Raw genomic sequence first — 6,293 nt, forward strand, 5'->3', positions numbered from 1 at the left:
TTGAGGCTTGGGATCCACAGTGGAACAGAATATACAAGGTAGATTTGGTACATTATTCTAACAAGTGGGAAGTCATTGTCCAGATTATTCATGCACATGCATGATCAAACTTGGATTTTTACAAGGGAAAGGAAACAAAACATCTTTCACCACTGAAAGGTAATTTGAAACACATAAAAGTTTAAACGTTAAAAATCTGGCCAGTGCTGCGGCTCACTTGGCTAATCCTCTGCCTGCGGCCCCGGCACCCCAGGTTCTAGTCCCAGTCGGGGCACTGGTTCTGTCCCAGTTGCTCCTCTTCCAGTCTGGCTCTCTGCTGTGACCTGGGAAGGCAGTGGAGGATGGCCCAAGTGCTTGGGCCCTGCACCCGCATGGGAGACCAGGAGGAAGCACCTGGCTCCTGGCTTCAGATGGACACAGCGCGCCAGCCGTAGCGGCCATTTGAGGGGTGAACCAATGGAAGGAAGACCTTTCTCTTTCTAACTCTGCCTGTCAAAAAAATAAATAAATAAAAATAAATGTTAAAAATCTAAGTGAACCATACCTTTATACACATTGAGCTTTAAAAATTATTACTGTCAGGAAGAAATGAATGTCCTATTTCCATCCTTCATGAGGGAAGGGGAAAGTGAAAAGGGGATATGAAGAAATTGTTTCATTTTTTCATACTTTTACACACACAGAGTAACTTTAAGCAGCCTCAAGGAATGGAAATGGGCTTTGTTGAAATTGTTCTTTAGATGATACTGGAGAAGGAATCTCATGAGGAAAAAGGAATCACAAACCAAGGGGATCCCCTGAAAGCCACTCACACCTGGGGCTGAGCAATTTCATGGGGTTTGCAGCAATGAAAGTTCTTGAATTGCCATTATCAGTCAACTGCCATTATCTTGTGCTGCCATTATCAGTCTCTGACACTCTCCTGTGGGTCACCTTAATTCTATAAACACCATATCATTTGTTGAACATCTCCTTGATGTCAGGGAACAGGGTCATACACCTAAACAGAGTCTCTCTCTTCTTGGCCATTAGAATTCATTAAAGGCCCTGTCACATCATAATCTCTTTTCCCCTATGACTATGCGCTTGGCCCTCTACTCAGACCCACTGGAACTTTTGCTTTGATTTATTCACAATTCCTAGACCTCTGTGGCCTCGCGGCCTCAATTAACCCAAGTTCTCCCCATGAGAGTTTTGGGTTCCTGCCTCTTTCTTCTGTGTTCCTCCATCCATATTCCTCAGCTCATATTTACAAGAGAAAACCTGATTAACTTTATAAATAACTCTCGTCCCTCTTCTGGCACATCTATTTCTACCAGACCACTTTATTCACTGCTGGCTGAGCTATGAATTCACTGGCAATCAACACTCTCCAGTAAGCTGTAGCTGAGGGAAGCACCATGGTGTGGGAAGCAACCAAGACTAGACTAAACTACTGGAACTGCTAAGACTAATTCTATGCATCTGATCTCCCACCATATGGCGCTGGGAGGGAATAAACAACTTCCACACAGCTGCCTCACCAATTCGACTAACAAGCTGCAGGAACTGATCCTGCTCCTGATTGGAGGAGAGCAGCATGCTCAGCGCGTGGGGAGAGAACGCCAGCAGAGTTGGGATTGGTGGAAGAGGACTATAAAGGAGGAGAGAGACAACATGCAGGAGGAACATCTGAGGAACCCCTGAGAGAGCCGGCCAGCAGTGTGCCGCTCCTCTGTGGAAGCATGGGAAGCGGCGGGGGTGCCGCCCCTCCGCGGAGGCCGGTGGGGGGGTGGGCAGCTAACCCGGGAAGGGCAGGGGAAAAGATCACAGCATAGGGTCTGGTGTCGTTCCTCCACGAGTCAGGGAGCAACACCATGGGGAGTCATCTGGCACAGAATATGAGAGCAAGCTCTGTGATCTGACCACCTATGTCCCAATCCCAGCTCTGTCACTTACTAGTTTTGGGGTCATGTGCAAATTCCTTAATGTCTCCTCCATAAAAAGAAGATGATTGTAGCATCTAACTTACTGGGTTGTTGTGAGGATTCAATGAAGTAACACATGAAAAGCATTTAGGACTGTATTTAGCACTAGTAAGAGTTCCATAAATGTTAACTATTATTCTTATTCATGTCTGTGTGGCTATGAGCTGACAAGTTGCCCTTGACCAAGAACTGTAGACCAGAGGAAACTACCAATGACCTGTCCAGTCCCAAGTGTGAAATTTCCTCAATCTCCACAGTGCCAAAGTTCCCTAACAGAGTTATTTTTCACGTGGGAAAAATGCCGAGTGTCTCAGGCTTTCTTTCCTCTCCAAATTATTTTCACCTGACCAATTTGTAGCTGCAAAATTAATATGCCCAAGTGTAAGCAGTTTCTGGAACAGGCCATCAAGTGTCCATTCCTTTGAGTAACCTATGAAATAATGGTAGAGTTTAGGCAGTTTTAATGGTGTTTAAGAGTGTAAGCACTTTCCCACCATGCCTTTTGTGGAGAGCGGGAGGTGCTGGGCACCGTACCTCCGCATCCTGGTACCTTTCGTGGTGCCACACTATTCTGCCTTCTCTTAGGGGGACAGATGGGGTGAAGGTGAAGTCGACGACGAGGAGGGTTGCAACTGGCCAGTGATTTTAGGGCAGAGTTCTTGGCGGGGACATCCTTGAAGCCCACGAGAGGTTCTCTATTCCTGCCAGATGGGGATGGGTGGCCGGTCCTGCCAGATAAGTGCAATGGCATCTTCCCAGCTGCTGCAGGAAGCCAAACGCTGGCTCAGCAGTGACTGGTTCAGGTCCTTTCTATTCTGTGTTTACTGCTATTCATCATCCTCCTCACCTTTCTCCTCCCCATTGTCTACCTGGTTGTTTAACCTGGTCGTTAAAGAGTTGCATGCTGAGGGGCCAGTGCTGTGGTGCAGTGGGTTAACATCCTGGCCTGAAGCACTGGCATCCCATATGGGCACCGGTTCTAATCCCAGCTGCTCCACTTCTCATACAGCTCTCTGCTATGGCCTGGGAAAGCAATAGAAGATGGCCCAAGTCCTTGGGCCCCTGCACCCACATGGGAGACCTGCAAGAAGCTCCTGGCTCCTGGCTTCAGATCAGCACAGCTCCGGCCATTGCGGCAAACTGGCAAGTGAACCAGTAGATAGATGGAAGACCTCTCTCTCTCTCTCTGCCTTTCCTTCTCTCTCTGTGTCTAACTCTGACTTTCAAGTAAATAAATAAATCTTTTTTAAAAAACAGTTGCATGCTGAGAATCTGACAAATGAAGATGGAGTGGACACTGGGCTGCTGGGGTTCTGGACTCTTCTTATAATATCACTAACTGCTGGATTCTCTCATTGCAGCTTTTCTTGGACAGTGACTTATTTTGATTCTTTTGAACCAGGAATGTTTCCTCCTACTCCTTTCACCTGCTGGGTTCAATAAACTGACTGGACACTCCTCCCACATGGGCTATACCATGACAATTTTGAATGGCATTGTGTCTGCTCTTACTGTAGCATGGTGCCTCATGTAAATCCACACTGGAGCAACACTGTTGGCAAAATGTAGTCTAAATTGCTTTGCAGTAACAAGAAAGAACATCATTGCCTACGCAGAAGGCCGAGAAGCCTAATGTTCATTATGTGGTTCATCTGTGTGTCGTCATCACTGTCATTACGGAAGAACTTTTCAAGCATCATTCTAGAGTCTAGAACTTGAGAGTATCTGAATATTTTCTTAAAAGTATAACGTGTTGGGGCCAGCACTATGGTGCAGCGGTTACAGCCGCCGCCTGCAGAGCCAGCATCCCATATGGGTGCCAGTTTGAGACCTGGCTGCTTCACTTCCAATCCATCTCTCTGCTATGGCCTGGGAAAGCAGTAAAAGATGGCCCAAGTCTTTGGACCCCTGCACCCACATGGGAGACCTGGAAGAAGCTCCTGGCTTCAGATCAGCACAGCTCCGGCCGTTGCAGCCAACTGGGGAGTAAGCCAATAGATGGAAGACTTCTCTCTCTCTGTCTGCCTTTCTTTCTCTCTCTGTGTAACTCTGACTTTCAAGTAAATAAATAAATCTTTTTTTAAAAAAAAGTAAAGGTGTTTACCTCATTTTTTTACTTTCATATGTGTAGTTCTTTTAAATTGTAGAAACCATCTCAATGGAAATCACATTTGAAAACTTGAATACAAGCCAATGCCTAATTTGCCTGTATATAGAACATTTTTGCTAAGAAATACTGATTTTATTGTGTAATTGAGATAGAAATATTTCTTATTTATTCATTAGGAGAGTAAACAATACATATTTCACCGATTTTATAGATCTTACTTTTAATTAAGAATATTTAGTTTTTGATACTCATAAAATCAAAGAAGGTGCATTTATTTTTTATGTGTGTTTAACATATTTTCCTACCACCTATTAAATTTATATGTTTTTAAATTATTACATTTAGACAATTGTAAACATTATTTTCTAACTGGTGTAACCTAATACTTGCCATTTTTACTATTTTGCATTTTAAAAAAACAGAAAAAACAATTAAGTTTAAAATTGAGTAAATTTTTTAAATGAATGAAAAAAGATAAATGAGTCAGTAAAACAATGAGCAATTTGAGGCTGTTCACTATTTCTATTCCCACAATTCTAAATATTTATATTGATGTATATGGTTATTTACACAGTACTGATATATTTCATTTTCAATAAACAGAAAACCAAAATTTTTAATGCAGAAATACTTGAGCTATGTTTTTAATCTCAAAAAAATTAGTTACTAAAGTGGAATGGCATTTTGATATTTTATGTATATACAAATAAACCTTGTATGTACAATACTAAAAAAAAAGTGTGTGTACATGTTTGTGATTAATAAGAACTCCTTTATGGCTATGTGACCTGTTAAGATCTAGAGGAAGTATCTGGCAGCTCAGAAATTAGCCTACTGAATTATAATTCATATAAATAAATCTTGGAAAGTGAATTAAATATTTGTATTTGCATTGTGATATGACAACGAAGAAACAGACTGAGCTGCTGGCATCAGAACTGGTCTAGATGTGACATGTGGGAACCTTATCTTGAACGGACACGAAGTCACTACATCTCCACTTCTAACTCCAAGGAGCACTAATCGATCCTGTTTAGGACACCAGGACAAAGCCCTGTCTGAAGTCCACACATTCTGGAAGATCTCACCACGGGAGAGAAAAAGGTAGAACTAGAGATGCCGGAGGTTTCCAAACTCACAGCCTGCTGTTTGTGCAGAAGCTGCAGCACAGCTGTCGTTAGTATAAAATCCTAAAAATCACAGATTGGAACATGATACTTCCCAGTTTCAGTTGCTCCAACGGTACAGACCATGAGCTCTTCACTAAATGTGGGTGCTTCTTTCTACTAGAAGCCATTTGCAAAAGCCTAAACTACACACAGTAAAAAGATAGCAGTTTGGAGAATGGGAAAAGGGGGTGAATAGTTGGAGCATAGGGGAGTTTTAAGGCAAACTGTTCTGTATAGTACTACGATGGTGTATACACACCCGTGTGTATGGCAGTGTGCATTTGTTAAACCTTTGGAGTCTGTGTGACACAAATCTACCCTGAGGTAAACTATGGACTTTGGGTAATAATAATGATTCAGTATTGGTGTAGCAATTATAGAAAGTATACTACACTAGTGCAAGATGTTATTAATAGTGGAACTGGGGGTAGGGGTATACAGAACTATTTTTCTGCTCAATTTTTTTTGTGAAATGAAAATTGCTTCCCCACAAAAGAAGTCTATTAATTTTAAAAATGCAATAGGCCACAGTTCAGATTTCTTTTCTTGAGAAGGTGGATGGTCCATGGTTCTTGTTGCATTTCATTGGAAGTTTGTAGAAGTGATCAGCCCAAAACAAACTGGCCTCAGACTGCAGCAGTTTTAAGAAGCTATTTATCCATAAAGCATTCTTTACTCCTTTGATGGAGTTTTCCTCTTTTCCCTTGCCAATTAACATGACTGCAAACCTCTGTGTTCCAATTACTCTGGAAAACTGGTAGAAAACTGGCAATCTGTGCCCAGAAACCAATCTGGCATGTTTGAGCTCTTCAACCAAAAGTTAGTATTCAGAGTTGCTGATTTTCTTTGGTCTTGGCAAGCATGTCATTATAAAACAGAGTACAAGGCAAAAAGTCAGAGATAGAATGGATATATATAACTTACTGAACTTACTGTACATACTAGAAAATTATGGAGTGAAGGAGCAATTATCAGGAATTATACCAGAAAAAAAAATGTCAACTTGACAGTCCCAGGCAGAGTGGAACACACAATCACCGTAACTGA

General features: G+C 42.2%; 1 pseudogene; it reads left to right on the forward strand.

Annotated features, from left to right (window-relative positions):
- The first annotated feature begins 2,462 nt into the window (after positions 1 to 2,462).
- Positions 2,463 to 3,664, forward strand: LOC100345069 (ADP-ribosylation factor-like protein 6-interacting protein 6; annotated as a pseudogene).
- The last annotated feature ends 2,629 nt before the right edge of the window (positions 3,665 to 6,293 follow it).

This window comes from Oryctolagus cuniculus, chromosome 11 (assembly GCF_964237555.1).
Source record: "Oryctolagus cuniculus chromosome 11, mOryCun1.1, whole genome shotgun sequence".
In the NCBI taxonomy this organism is placed as follows: Eukaryota; Metazoa; Chordata; class Mammalia; order Lagomorpha; family Leporidae; genus Oryctolagus; species Oryctolagus cuniculus.